We start from the raw sequence: 15880 nt of genomic DNA, 5'->3' as shown, positions 1-15880 counted from the left end.
GTGGATCCCCTGTCCCACCATTTATGGATCTCATCCCTTAGGAAGAGGATCCCAAACCTCCTCCTCTTGGCCTATAAATCAAACACAAGCCAGAGGGTTGGGAGGGACCACTGTAGGTAGGCTTATGCCGCATAAATAGGGCTAGAAGGATTTTCATCCAAGGAGAAGGTTGGATATCACGGGAAGAGGCTTGTGACATCAAGGCAACCAAGTTGTAAGTTTGTTCTCCTTTGAATTCAATATAAAGCAATTGTCCGTTCCTAATCATGTATAGTTTGATATTATTTGTGAATTCCTTGATCGCGCACATAGTTTATAACTGGTTATTGATTCAATTTATGATTTATGTTGAGTTAATAACTTCATTTACCTTTGATTTCATATACTAGATGCTTTGATCCTTTTGTATGTTTATGTCTATGCAAATCTATTTTAAAGCATCATGGAGAAGTTGTGGAAAGCATTGGAAAGGCATCTAAAGAATTGAGGAAAAGATGGTTGTGGAAATCACTGAAAGGACTTCAACAAGAAATTTATTAAGTTGGTAAGTGATTCTTCACATACTACTTGCTTCAATCAATCATAAGCTAAGGAAAGGTAGCAATTTTTTTCTTTTTTGTTACTAGGTTTTGTTTAAAATCTAGGGAGATTTACTTTATCCGCATAAGTAATTTGTCCACCTAACATGTTTCCTATTCAAATTTATCAAAAGATCTAGGAAAAAATCTTCATCATCTCATTCCTTTTTTGCTTGAGGGATTCTCCGAGCAATAGTTTGATAATATCTCCTCCTCCCTCGTCTTTATTTTCTTCTGCCATGGGAGGCCATGGGGGTCAACAAGGACAGTCTTGCAATGACTCAAGAAGTTTGAGTCCTCACTTCATATACCCCAACCTCATTGGGGATCTATACATAAAAAAAAGATAAAGAAAAAAACTCCCCTGGAGTACATTTGCATGATTTCTTTCGACCCATTTAACCAAAAAATGTCGTTTAGGGCCTTAAAATGGCTTTGGAAGTTCAAGACCTAATAAAAATGTTGGGAGCTCATTCATATAAATTTATAGTATATCAGGTATGCTTTAGAATTGTTACATTAGGGTGAAAAGATATACAACCACTTTTTAAATTATCAGCACATATGATTCCTTGATCATTTGAAAATTAACAATCATATGGAAGCAACAAATGACATAAAATAAGGTAATAATAGATATCATTTTATAGTTGTAAGTACTATCATTTTTTCATATATTGTGTTTAGTGCACAATAAACACATAATTATGATGTCAATATTTTATGCATAGTTGGGTAAGTGGAATGCGTGCAAGGCCACTTAAACCTATATATTTTTCTTTTATCTTGTCAACAAAGAAATGGCTACTAACATGCAACAAAAAGGTTAAATGGAGTGAATTATTGTCCATAAAACAAAAATTAGATTGTGCATGCTCAGGATTTGGAGTAGGAATAAAATATGAATGGTAGGGACTATGAATTGATGAGTATAAGTGAGATAACTTATACACAAAATCAAACTAAAAATTCAAGGTTGAAAGTATTATTAATGTAAGGCTAAAGAAATATCTCTCTCTTGATGTAACTCAGTTGTTGGTATGAAATGTCAAGAAAATAAAAATGGTTGCGAAAAATCCAGAAATAAATGTTATGAACAACACTCCTTGCACAAGTCTCAAATCTAAAGTGAAAGAGATATTTTTCTTATTGCTTTCCATATCCTATTTTTTTCTTTTTTATTCTTACCCTGCACCATTTTTCGAACTTATTTCATATGAAAACTATCTAACTTATCCCAACATGAAGGCATGTGATTAAAGGAAAGTTACTTAATGTAACCATTGTAAGAGAAATATTTTGTAGTATAATGTTTCTATAACATGAGTCATCCACAATATAGAGTTCCTTTTGGATCTCTAGGCTCAAAGCTTTATAACCCTTTAAAATACAAGAAATCCAAGAAATAGAATGACTACAAAAGGAAACACTCAAGAACCTTGGTTCCTTCTCCCATTCATAATGAAACTCTAGTTTTAGAGGAACTTTTAGCCTTTGTAGTCTTAGCACCTCTTAGGAAATGGTTCCAATAGGCAATAATCTAAAGAATTACAATAATTTATGAGTTGGTGAATCCTCTAGTTTATACTTAAATTGTCAACCAAAGAGCATAAGCTTGTAAAGCATTGTGCACTATATATGCAACCATAAATGATTGAAATGTTCATGACATGTGCTTTCCCTCAATCTATTAATATTGTGGAATTTTGATGCAACTACAATGACTAATTGAATATACAAGAGTGTAGGTAGTCCCCCCCACCCCAAGTAGCTCACTTGAAAAACCCATGAAAATTCAAAGTAAATGTGAGTAAAAAAGTCTCACGTTCAAATCCCTGATTTATCATATGTAGCAATCGAAATTGACCCCATGTCACACAAGTATAAGATCAACCCAAATGTTAATACCTCTAATCTCATACACATACTGTTTTATAAAATAAATTATTTAAACATGAAAAGCAAATCACATCAAAACAACTAAATGTAATTCTTCAAAGTAAAAAGTCATTGAATAAAATAAAATGTTATAAAAATAAAAGTTAATCTATTAAAAGCAAGTGAACAGTTTCTTCAACCAACCATATATTGTGGCATGTTAGAAAAACAATCACACAAATATCAAAGCAATTTACTCTATTATTCAACCCAATACAGTAATTCCTTAACCAACAACACAGACCTTCCTTAACCAACCACATAGACCTGACATATTTGAAGAAGAATCTAAAAATAATTGGAATTATTGGAATAAATACCCAATGACTGCTTTAACCATGGTTAGAAAATCTATAATTCCAAACGTAGTTGCAAATCAAATATAAAATAACAAAAAGACACACCACGAAAAAAAAGAGCGAAAATTCAAAAAACTATTAATAAACTATCTAATCTATGAGCAAAGGAGATTTAACTATTAACTGCAAACTTTTGACCATAATATAGGAGTACGTAAAATGTTGAATTTTAGAGAAAATTGAACATTATTCACAACAAACAAATTAAAACAATAACTGTAATCCGATAATGAAAGTCTATCTTATATATGATTATGATGAGGTGTATACCATTCAAATTAATATAAATAAAAATATTATCAAAGATGTTCATGTACACATTTTTTTATTAATTGGAAACCAACTGTTTGACAAGGTACAAAGTATTCAACTTTATCTTTTGGATTAAAAGAACATGAAGCATCGATAAAGTCAAGTGAGCACCTTGATCGAGAAAGAGGAAATTTGAAAATTTAAGTCCTTTGAATCGAGTAGTTTCTTTAATAATGTGTGCACATGGCTTCTATGAGGAAGTTGGTCCATTAGAAATAGTGGGTCAGAGAAGTACATTTGATTTAAAGTCATCATCAATGTCTTTTCAAAAAAGGTTGAATGAGTGACAAAATATGTCAGTTGGAATGAGCGTTGTGAGTGAATTTTGGGAGGGTAGTTTAGAGGTTGATTGGGTTATTATATTATTGAGAAGAATATTGTGTGAGCGGTTAAGTAGGGTGTAGGCGTTGGGTGTAATGTAAGAAAAATTGTATGTTAACATATTTAATGTAGGCTATATTATAATTATTATTGATAATAATAATTTTAAAACACAACATAATTTTCCATGTTTTTTTTAGTCATTCTTAGTGCAATAAACTGGTTTGAGCCAAGTAATAAAAATAATAAAATTAATTTGTTATATTTTAATTTTGCTTTTATTAATAAAATTACGAACATTTTTTTTGAAAAAAGAAAATCATAATACCATGGTTTATCAATACCATTGGTCATCTAGGCTTTTGATTATATGTTATGGATCTAAGATTTTAATTATTTTGTTACAATACCATGGGCCAATACCATGGCTTATCAATACCACATGCCCAAAAGCCATAACTTATTTCACAATCAAAATGTTTTATAAATATTTTATTTTCATTTAATTTTATGATATTTTTTAATAAATCTAAAAGCAAAAAGTTTGTAATTACTTTTGAGATATATCTAAACTCTCCATCCTTCTTCCATCGTGGGGAGTAATAGTCCCATAGAGATTAAATAGAGGTTTTAATAAAATTAAAATATAGAATACTTTTATATATACATATGTGAAATTTCTATTATATAAATAATATTATAAAGAATTGGGAAAAATGCCTCTTAACCAAGGATCCAAGCAAAGAGAGAAGCAAAGTGACTAACAATGATAGAAAGATAGTGCATGATTCTTATACGTTTTTTATTATTATATTTTGTTTGACATGATTTATTCAAAATATAGGTTTAATATTTTACAACGAAGTATGTTTTTTTAATTTAGATACTTTCTTAAATACAATAAAATGGGATTGGATTTAGGAGAGAGAGAGAGAGAGATAGAGTGAGCTGGAGGGATAGTAGAGTGGGGGAGAGAGAGACAGAGGTGGGAGAGAAAGAGGGAGAGAAAGGAAGGAAGGGAGAGAGGAGGGGGGAGAGAGATGGAGAGAGGGAGGGAGAGAGATGGATTTGGAGGGGAGAACAAAGACATTGAGAGATAGATGTGGAGAGGGAGAGGGATTTAGAAGGAAGAGACGGAGACAAAATGAGGGAAAGAGGAGATGAGGGAAGAGAGAGGAAAGGAGAGGACATAGATAAGGAAAGAAGGGGAAGAGAGAGAGAGAGGGGGAGAGGCAGACATAGATATGGAGGGGGAGAGAGAGAAGGAGAGAGGGAGGGAGATAGTGACAGAGTTGGAGAGTGGAGAGAGAGAGTGTGATGGGGGGAGAGATAGAGGGAGGTGGGAGACAAAGGGAGAGAGAGATGGAGTTGGAGGGGGTGAGAGAGGGAGGGAAGAAGAAAGACATAGAGAGAGAAAGGTAGAGAGGGAGAGGGAGTGACAAGGGAGATATGGAGAGACACCAAGGGAGAGGAGGGAAGAGAGAGAGAGAAGGAGTGAGATAGAGATAGAAGGGGAATAGAGAGAGAGAAAGGGGAAGACAGAGAGGGAGAGGAAGAGGTAGGGAGAGAGAGATCGATAGATATGGAGAGAGATTATGTATGTTTTGGGGTGAGAAGGAGATACAAAGGAGGAGAGATAAGGGGAGATAGAGATATAGATGGAGGTGAGAGAGAGGGAAGAAGAGAGAGGCAGAAAGAGGGAGGGACGAAGAGAGATAGATATGGAGAGAGAAGTGGAAGAGAGAGAGAGGGAGAGGAAGAGGGAGGGGGAGACAAAGAGAGGCAAGGAGAGAGAGATAGAGAGAGATATTTAGAGTGTGTTTGGATCTTTGGGGGGTGAGATAGAGAGACAAAGGAGAGTAAATGGGAGATAGAGATATATATGGAGGGGGAAGAGAGAGATAGAGGGAGGGAGGAAGAGAGATAGATGGAGAGACAAGATGAAGAAAGAGAGAGAGAGGAAGATGGAGAGATAAATATATAGATATGGAGAGAGTGTGTATAAGTTTATGGGATGATATAGAGAGACAAAGAAGGAAAGACAGTGGGAGAAAGAGATATATATGGAGAGGGCGAGAGGGAAGAAGAGGGAGAAAGTGAGAGGGAGGGAGGGAGGGAGATAGATATTGATAGATAAATAGAGTGTGTGTGGCATACGTTTATGGGGGTGAGATTGAGAGACAAATAAGGAGAGATGGAGGGTGGTATAGATATAGATGGCAAAGGGAGAGTGGGAAGAAGAGAGAGAGAGAGGGGGGGCAGGAGGGAGGCGAGGGGGAGGGAGAGATGGAGAGAGAGAGATGGGGAAGAGAAGGATGGAGAGAGAGAGATGGGGAAGATAAGGATGGAGAGAGAGAGAGAGAGAGAGAGGGGAGGGAGAGGTGGAGAGAGAGGGGGGAGAGAGAGAAAGATGGGGAAGAGAGGGAGGGGGAGAGAGATAGGGAGAGAGGGAGGGAGATAGACACAAATATAGAAGGTTGAAAGAGAGGCAATCAAAAAGGGACACACATAGACAAATACAAACATAGAAGTTAGATCTAGAAATTTGTGAATATTTTGGTTTTTTCAGTAAAATAGATCTATTGATTAGTGTAGTTGTTGATTTCTAATCCTATTTGATTGCTTGCACTAGATGATTGATCTCATTGTACCAATTTCTAATAATATTTGATAGTGTGCACTAGATGCATTGATTTCAGTGTACATGTTGATTTCTACTCCTGCTTGATTTCTTGCACTGGATGCATTGGTTTCAATGTAGATATTGATTTCTAATCCTATTTGGATTCTTGCACTAGATGCATTGATTTTAGTATAGATGTTGATTTCTAATCCTATTTCATTGTTTTCATTAGATGCATTGACTTCAGGGTAGATGTTGATTTTTGATTTGATGCAACTGATGTATGATGTACATTAATAGTATGCATTGATTTCAGTGTAAGCACATAAAAATTATTAAGGACATGCGTTAACTTCCGTGTTACAGTAATTCAACCATAAATATAATACTTGAATTTTCATCCTAAAAGAAATGTTCACTTACCCGAAATTCTTTCTTCCTGAAACTATAAACTATTTGTAATTGCCTTTTTCTTATTATTCTCATTTTCCATCATTCAACATTGCTAATCACTTTAAATTTAAGTGAGTTAATACAAACAACTACCATTGAAAATTATTTGGGGTTTAACACTCCATAAGTCATAGAGATTGACTTTGGAAAAAGCTACTATTAATAGTGGAGAGCAAGAGAGACAAGGTATGATGTTTACTATAGTAGCTCGAGTTAAATATTTGAATGGTCTATGATTTCAAATGCTCTTTTCATATAATTGATATTAAAAGATGGCAAAAATAATAGGTGAGACAATATGAATAGTAAAAGAAAATAACTTGAGATTGAGCATAATGAAGATTGTTTGTAATTGACTATGTTCTTATTATTCACATTTTCTATCATTCAACATTGTTGCATTGTCATTTTGCATTCAAACATTTTATTTCATCATTTTTCAACATTCAAGTTACTAACAATATCTCTCATCTAAAAAAACTGAGGTAGTTAAGCAAATTTAAAATTAAATTGACCAAATTAATCTTATACATATTTTGCATAGTTAAAATGATTAGAATAATTAGATGTTCAACAAATTGTGTATGATTGTGCGTGACCGAAACCAGCCTAGATCCATCTTAACCACATATCTATTAAGTGCCAAGGGGAATCAAATCTCTCAAGGTGCAAACATTTCCTCAAATTTTGCACTAAAAAAAGAGGTTTGCACCTCGAGAGATTTGATCCTTCTCGACACTTGATAGATATATGGGGTTAAGATTGATCTAGGCTAGTATAATTATATTTAATTATTAATACAATTTAAATAAATGTTGTTAAGTAAAATTGTAATTATGATATAAGACTTTTGGATCCATCAGATTATATTTTTGAGTCGAATTTCAAATTAACTATTATGGCTCATTATCAAGACATTTTGATGAGAAATTTGATTAACTTTTAATAAATAAATAGATGAGAGATATATAATAAATTTGATTAACGTTTAATAAATAAATAGATGAAAGATATATGATAAAGAATTCCACAAAATTTAAAAACGAACTAAAATTCAATGAACATAAAAGAAAAGACCAATCAAATTAAAATCAAATAATATAAAATAAAACTATTAATGAAAATATAATTATAACAAACCGTAATAGTTGAACTCAAAGGGAATATTTAATGAAAATAATATTACTATTAACTACCAAATAAATAAAAATGAATATAATAATATACAGTGTAATAGTTGCACTCAAAGGGAATATTTAATGAAAATAATATTACTATTAACTACCAATTAAATAAAAATGAATATAATAATATACAGTGGTTCATATAAATAAAATATATATTTTAATTAATAGTATTAATATTAATGCGACGCAATAACTAATATATATATATATATATATATATATATATATATATATATATATATATTTTGTTAATAAATAAAATTAATATAATAATATATAATGGTTCATATAAAATATATATATATTAATTAATAGTATTAATATTAATGTCAAGTTTTACTAGGACAACTGGTTGAGGATGGGCCTCGTTAGCAAGGTGATCCAGGATCAAAACTCATAGAAGTTGTTGTGTTCGTACTAGGGGAAGAGACATGCTAAAATTCAGTCAGCTTAGGGCTGGCATGGCCCAAGCCGAGTGCGATCCCCAGGTGATTTTGATGGCTTAGATGCCCCTGGGTTGCGGTTTCTCAAGCCACAGGTTAGGCCTAGAGGAACACAAACAACTTGACAAACAAACAAAAAATAGTATTAATGTTAAAGTGAAACAATAACTTATATATATATTAGAGGAAGTTCAGTTTTAATTATATATATATTAGTAACAAAATAATAAAAATAATGTAACCATAACAAAATTAAATAAAAATAAATCTAATAAAAAATAAAATAAAATTAATAGTTCTCACACATATATATATATACACTTAATTATAAGTGAACTTCATATATTTAATTCAATTAAACTAAAAAAAAGTCAATTATAAATTCAACTCGATAGTAAAATGAAATTGAATATATATATATATATATATATATATATATATATAGATATAGATATATATATTAAAATTAATATAAGGACTTAATTTATTTTAAAAAAAAGGGTAATGATAGGAAAAGCATGAGGAGGATGTAAAACTAGAAACAAGGGTAGGAACTTAGTTTTTGCTATTTTCCATTTGTCATTTATGTTAACAGTACCAAAATGTTTTTTAATCTTATTGGCTTCTCCTAACATCCCATGATGATAGCGCTCAAGTTTGGAAAGAGTCTTGAAGTTTTCAATATATATGTGGTGTTTGGTTTTCTTAGTGTGCTTAGTTAGAGATGAGCAGCGGGCTCAACAATGTTTAATGTCCATTATATGCTATTGAATCCTTATCTTAATTGATAGATCTATTTCACCAACATAGGAAGAGCCAAATGAGCATGGGATTAAGTAAACTCCTTTCGAGCTTGACAAGTCAACAATATCTTTGACTGACTTCGGGATACTACGAATGGTGCTTAACAATTTGAAAGTAGCATAGACATTATTATTTCTTAAAATATGGGTCATCCTATTAGTGGTTCCCTGGATAAAGGGAAGTTGAACACTAGGGGTAGGATCACTTTAGTCTCTTTTTTATCTAAAACCCAAGCTAGCTTTTTGGAAAGCTTTGATGCCTTGTTATTTCAAATAACTATTTTTCATAAATACATTCAGGAGGTGGGAGTTTTCATCATTAAGGTGGTTTCCTTTAGAAATCCTTAAAGCCCGAGTGCCCAAGGTGTTTAATACACCAAATTTCTAGGTCAAATGATAATGAGACTTAGCATGAAGGTGTTGTTACGTGTCTCTTTTTATGGTACACTTGGTGTGATCCAGGTGGATATTGATGGCCACCCGCCTATTCCACTTGGACTCCCATCGCATTTTCCTTTCATTTTCCTAATTTCTAGAACAATTTCCTATTTTTATAGTTTTCTATTTTTGGCAGTTTCTTGGGTCCTTAACTTTCGGAGCCATTTTGAGGCCCTAAACGATGTTTTTTTAGGGAAACAGGAAAACGCAAGGCTTATGTCCTGTGTTTGTAGTCTAATTTTTTTGTCTTCGAATATACATTTTTAACGAGCTATCATACACACCAAACAGAGATCATCTACCAAATTTAGAATGTCAGGAAGTTGACGTTCCAACTAACCCAAGCGAGCCCCACAAGCTTTTGGCACTTCATCTCCTAGGGTTAGGTTTTTGGATGTTTAGGGATTTCCATTGTTTCTTGATGATAAAATTCTTGTGAATCTCATTATAACTTAGTTCAGAAGGCATGTGGTTGTCACATCTCTTATCAGAGATAAGCTACCATCACCCAAGCTAGTTTGTTTCTTTTATGCATGTAAACAATTTTCAACAGTTGTTATTTATTAATCAAAGTTATGTTTTGATGTATCTCTGTGTTTTTATTTAAATCTATATTTCATTTCGTTCCTTCATAAACTCGGATTAGTGGTATTAGAGTGGTTTTATCTTTCTCTAATTTTTTGTGCATGTTCCCAATGAGGTCGGGGTATAAGGATTTGGGACTTGAACTGGTTGATCCCTTGCAATACCGGCCTTTCCAACCCCAATGACCTCCCATGGTAGAAGAAAAGAAAGATGAGGGAGAAGGAGATCCTTTCAAATTATTACTCAAAGAACCCCTCAATCGACAAATGAACGATATGATGGATATTTTTTCTTAGATCCTTCAGCGTGTATCAGTGGGCAAAGCATCTTCATCCAGCAGTCACTTTAGAGGTGTTTCCTACTTTAAGGTACAAGTTAACTTTAACATTCATGTATTTGAAGGCTAGATAAATGTAGATGCTCTAGATAAATGGTTAAATCTACTAGAAGGATATTTTTCAGTCCATAATTTTTTATATAGGGAAAATATTACTTTTTCTCTCCTCAAAGCTACCCCCATGTTAAGAACTGGTGGGAAACTTATTGTGAGTAGAGGGACGAGGAAGAACACTCACTACTTTCAACTGCACCCTCTTAGAATTATTTCTGAGATGTCATCAAGGAATAGTATTACCTTGTTGGAAGCTATAAAGATAAGTACATGAAATGGACTGCCCTATGACAAGAAAGGGACCGAGATGTGTGGGTGTTCACGAATATTTTTCATACCCTACAGGCAAAGTTGGGTATCAAGGATTTTGAGTGGATATGGTACTCAAGTATCATGGCTGTGTGCACAAATACATCCAAGTGGAAATTGAGTTACTAGACATCTCCTCGCTTGGCGCAACATACTGATATGTTGTCAAGATTGAGCAAAAATTTAAACAGAAGAAGCGATACTTTGGATCTGAAAATCCAAAGCATGGAAAAGGCACCTCCAAACCACACATCAAAGGATAGAGCCAAGGTGGTGTGACCTAGGACAACCGATCGAAGTTGCAAGCAAAGAACAGGACCACAAAGATGAATAAGGATAGAGGAAAGTGGTGTGAGTTCTGCAAGAGCCCCACCCACAATACAAATGAGTGTCAAGCTAAATCGTCACTGGTGGTTGAGATAAATGCTTCAAAGTTATATGCATGTGCCCACTCCGAGGTATAACCTGACAAGGAGAATGAGAAGTGGAAGCAGATAATTAATACAAAACCTAATGCCACCATTTCCACCACCAAGGTCCATAAGATTGAGCCTAAAGATCCAGATGAGGCGAGCATTTATTCCATTCACAAATGTGGGTGAATTTTTTTTTGCTACAGTTCATTGTCAAAAGTGGGAGCCAAAAAAACATCATCTCAATAGAGGTCGTCAAACAATTGGGCTTACTGACCACACCACACCTACAACCATACACCATCAGGTGGCTCCACCAAGGACGAGATCTCCACGTCAACCAGCAATGTTTCCTTCCTTATATCATCAAGCCCTTATTGGATGAGGTATTGCGTGATATTTCTCTTCTTGAAGTTTTTGATGTTTTATTAGGCCAACCATACTTGTGGAAGCATAATGGTATGTATGGGTCCAAACGTCACACTGATATTATTACTTTGGACATAAAAATATAAAGAATATGAGAGGTAGACCCACCTACTACCATTTCTATGATCTCTGCTAGGAAATGCAGTAAGAACATCTCCTAGACCGTGATTTTTTTTTTCTTTCTCATTCACTCTCAAATTAAGGGGAAGATCATGGCCACATCCATGGCCCCTAGAAAGGGTTCCTCCGTGCAACATAAGAAAGTTGATAAGGTCATGGAAGAGTACAAGGACATCTCCTCCTCACCCATAGGGGTACCTTTGCACTGTCACATCAAGCATTGTATTGATATGACTCCTGGAACACCTCTATCCAAGAGGCCAATATACTACCACTTTCTTCTGGAAAATGAGGAAATCAAGTGACAGATCCATGAATTGCTACAAAAAGGGCACATCCAACCAAGTTCCTCACCTTGTGGGAGCCCAATTGTACTTACATAGAAGAAGGATGGTATCTAGAGAATCGGCATTAATTATTGGGCATTGAATAAAATAATTGTAAGGAACAGGTATCCAATTTAATGAATTGACGACCTTTTTAACCAGCTCAAGGGGGCCAAGTACTTCAATAAGATTAATTTGAATTATATTTATCACCAAGTTCCAATAGAACTCAAAAATGTATGGAAGATCACCTTCAAGTCCAAGGAGGGCCTTTTTGAGTGGTTTGTCATACCCTTCGGGTTGACAAATGCCCCTACAACTTTTATGAGATTGATGGATGACATATTGTGGCATTTCACCAATTCATTTGTAACTATGTATCTAGATGACATCCTCATCTTTAGCAAGAATTGGGCAAAGCACTTGCAACATGTAGGGACCAACCCTATATATATATATATATATATATATTTTAAAGAGTAATACAATAAAATAAGAATACAACCATAAAGAGCTAGCATTGGGAACTCAAAAATATTAAGCACTTATATAAAACATCCATGAATTTAACCGCATTACACATATCATATATTTTACATGTTGTTAACTATCATAATGAAGTCATATAAAAGAACATTATAATAACATCGGTACCGTTCACCAGGAGACGAGATTCAATCTTGACCTTGCACTCCTTTGTTTTCGCTCACATCTACGTGTGAATGTTGACACGCTTAATATGAATGTAGTGACCCATCGGTTGACCTCCCAGCCTACTCCTTGGGTACTCTCCTTCCCCGCGGACCCCCGAGCTGCAATGGGGTTATACAATGGAGGAAATGTGTTAGCTGGTAGAGGAGAGCAATCCTTGGCTCAAGAATCCCCTCTCTAAATCCCTCTACCTCACCAAACTCACTATAGCTCGTAGTCACTACTTTGACATAGTCTCATCCATCCAACAATAGGGCAAAAAAAGTCCTTTCTCCCATGGTCAGCCCCTTCTTTTATAGGAGTCTTTATAGGTGACACTTTGAATTTCATGCATACTTAATTACTTTTGTTAATCCAATAGTTTGATTATTCACCCACCCATGTGTCACTCTCTCACCAAGGATCTCCAAAATTATTTACTTAAATTTTAATTTAAAAATAATATTTTTCCTCACCCCAACAAGACTTCCTATTTCTTCTCCTAGTTGTCTCTTGATCCCCATTTTCTACTCCTTAATTTGTGTTCATTACTAAAGTCAATTGATAAGTCTCAGATTTGGTCCCCTAACTACTTCCTAATTTAACTCAATTTGCCTCTTAGATGGATATTCTTATGTTGGTTGTTGCCACATGGAGGTTCTCTAAATTTCTCTAAAATTTAATTTATTAATCTTATTTTAATTCACCATCCTCTTCTCTTAATGAAGTTTAACTATTTTAGGATTAATATTTATACTTACATCTATGTCCCTCTTTCCCCCTTTTACTTAATTAAGTTACTTGTGTACATTATTTACTTAATATTTTCCAACATGGGAAGGGTGGAGTTTTCGAGGTAAAATATTTTATTTCTTCCTATTATCCTCCTAACCCAAGTTTTATTCTTGATTTAATTATCTCAGTTCTAACGTCATTTACCACTTGATGTGAATTTAGGGGGTTTTCATATCTTGATTATATTTATTAATTTATTTATTTTTAATGATTCCAAGGGTGCCAAGTTGGTCGTGCCCTTCAAGAACTTCCCTTGAAGTTCTAAGGACGTCATGCCTAACAGTTTATTTGTGATGTTAAGGGTGCCAAGTTGGTCATGCCCTTCAATAAATTCCCTTGAAGTTCCAAGGGTGCCATGCCACTTACCCTTCAAGCATCTAGTGGCTACGAGGGGAAAACATAGGTGCAACGACAAAGACCACTATCATCTCTTATGTTGCATGCTATGGTGAGACTAATGGTGTCGGGGATCAAGGAATCTGCCTTGATGCGTGCCCCCCAGTAAAATTCTCATGAGCAACCCAAATTTGGGACCTGCCCCCATGATATCGTGATCTTCAAGGTGAAGGTGTTTCAACCTTTCTAGCCCAAGTGACGATAGGAGTGCTAGCGAGTGAGATCAGGGACATTGTCCCACCACTCCCATGCAATTCCATCCAATTGTACAACCCCATCACCCATATGTGAGTCATTCAGCCAAGAAACTAATATGTGCCTGCAACCACTACCATATCATCATAATATATATATATATATATATATATATATATATATATATATATATATATATATATATATATACATATATAGCAGGTTTCAAAATTGACTTAGAGTTTCAAAGACAAAATATTAAATTTCATTAAACCAGGTGTTTTCAACTCATCATATGCGAGCGCCTCTGGTGGTTTCTTGTCATACTCAATAATCATTAGTAACAAAGTTTCTCATTGTTAGTCATTGTCATAATAGCATCATCAACATCACCTAGGCATTCGCATCATTGTTCATTGTGAACCAGAACTAATGTGAGTAGCTAACATAGGGGACACATCCATCATGGCTATCATCATCATAACATCAACAGAAACATACATATCCATCAAAGCTATCATCATCGTAACATCAATAGAAAAATCTATCATCATCATGATATCAATAGAGAGCATACATATCCTTTATTGCTACCATCATCATAATTTCAATAGAGAACAAACATAACCATTTATGCTACAATCATCATAATACTAATAAAGAACATGCATAACCATTAATTCTACAATCATCATAATATCAATAGAGGACATACATAGCCATTAATGCTATCATCATCATAATAGCAATGAAGAACATATATAAACATCACAACCACTAATATCACGACCATTAATAATAGAGTCATGTGTCCAAATCCTCAACCTGAGGTCCTCACAGAATAAAGTGCAGGCCTTAGTGCTAAATAAATGTTAATGTCATATCATTGTCAGTCAACTAGAGTAGGGCACTACCAACATATTCGACAAGTCCTTCAAACCTTGCGGAAGCACAAACTATGTGCCAACTTGGACTCTTTTGGCGTGAATTAGGTCCAGATTTTGGGCTACATCATTGATGAGCAATATGTGCATGTGGATATAGCTAAGATCTAAGTAATTCGGGATTGTCTAGCCTTGAAAAATCTAATAGAGCTTCACATCTTTTTGGGCCTTTCCAATTTCTGTTGAAGGTTCGTGTTGGGATTCTCTCATATCACTTGAACTTTGAGTCAAATTACCAAGGGTGTAGTGAAAGCAATTTTTTTTGTCTGAGTCCCAACATAAGGCATTCATTAAGCTGAAACACCACCTTTGTTATGTGCCAATACTTACATTTCCATACGTGCAACAACCATTTGAAATTGAGACAAATGCCTCTGACTATGCTATTGCTGCAATTCTCACACAACAAGGGTAACCGACATCCTATTAGATAATTTCTTAGGTAAAAAATGAGCCTTAAAACAAAAATTTACAATAAAAACCAACTTTATAGGAACCAATAGGATTTAATATGATGATGCCAACCATGGGGGATGATTCATCATTTTTGGAGTAAAAATGTAAAAAGATAAAATAATAAAAAAATTACTTTTTTCAACTCGTATTTTCAACTTATGTCCCTACGATTTTACTCAAATTTTGAGCAAGGGCACTCATTGGATGCATAATTTAATTTTGCATCTAAGGAGTACCCGTGTTGCATACTTTCTATGGACCCTACTACACGAAAAATGTGAAATGCATGAGAAAACATGATTTCATTCACACTTTTTCATGTATTTCACATTTTCCATGTACTAGGGTCCATCGAACGTATGCAACATGGGTAATC

This window comes from Pinus tabuliformis, chromosome 1_1, assembly GCF_031772625.1.
Source record: "Pinus tabuliformis cultivar Carrire ecotype Pingquan chromosome 1_1, CPIR1, whole genome shotgun sequence".
NCBI classification, from domain to species: Eukaryota; Viridiplantae; Streptophyta; class Pinopsida; order Pinales; family Pinaceae; genus Pinus; species Pinus tabuliformis.
This window is presented reverse-complemented; position numbering follows the sequence as displayed.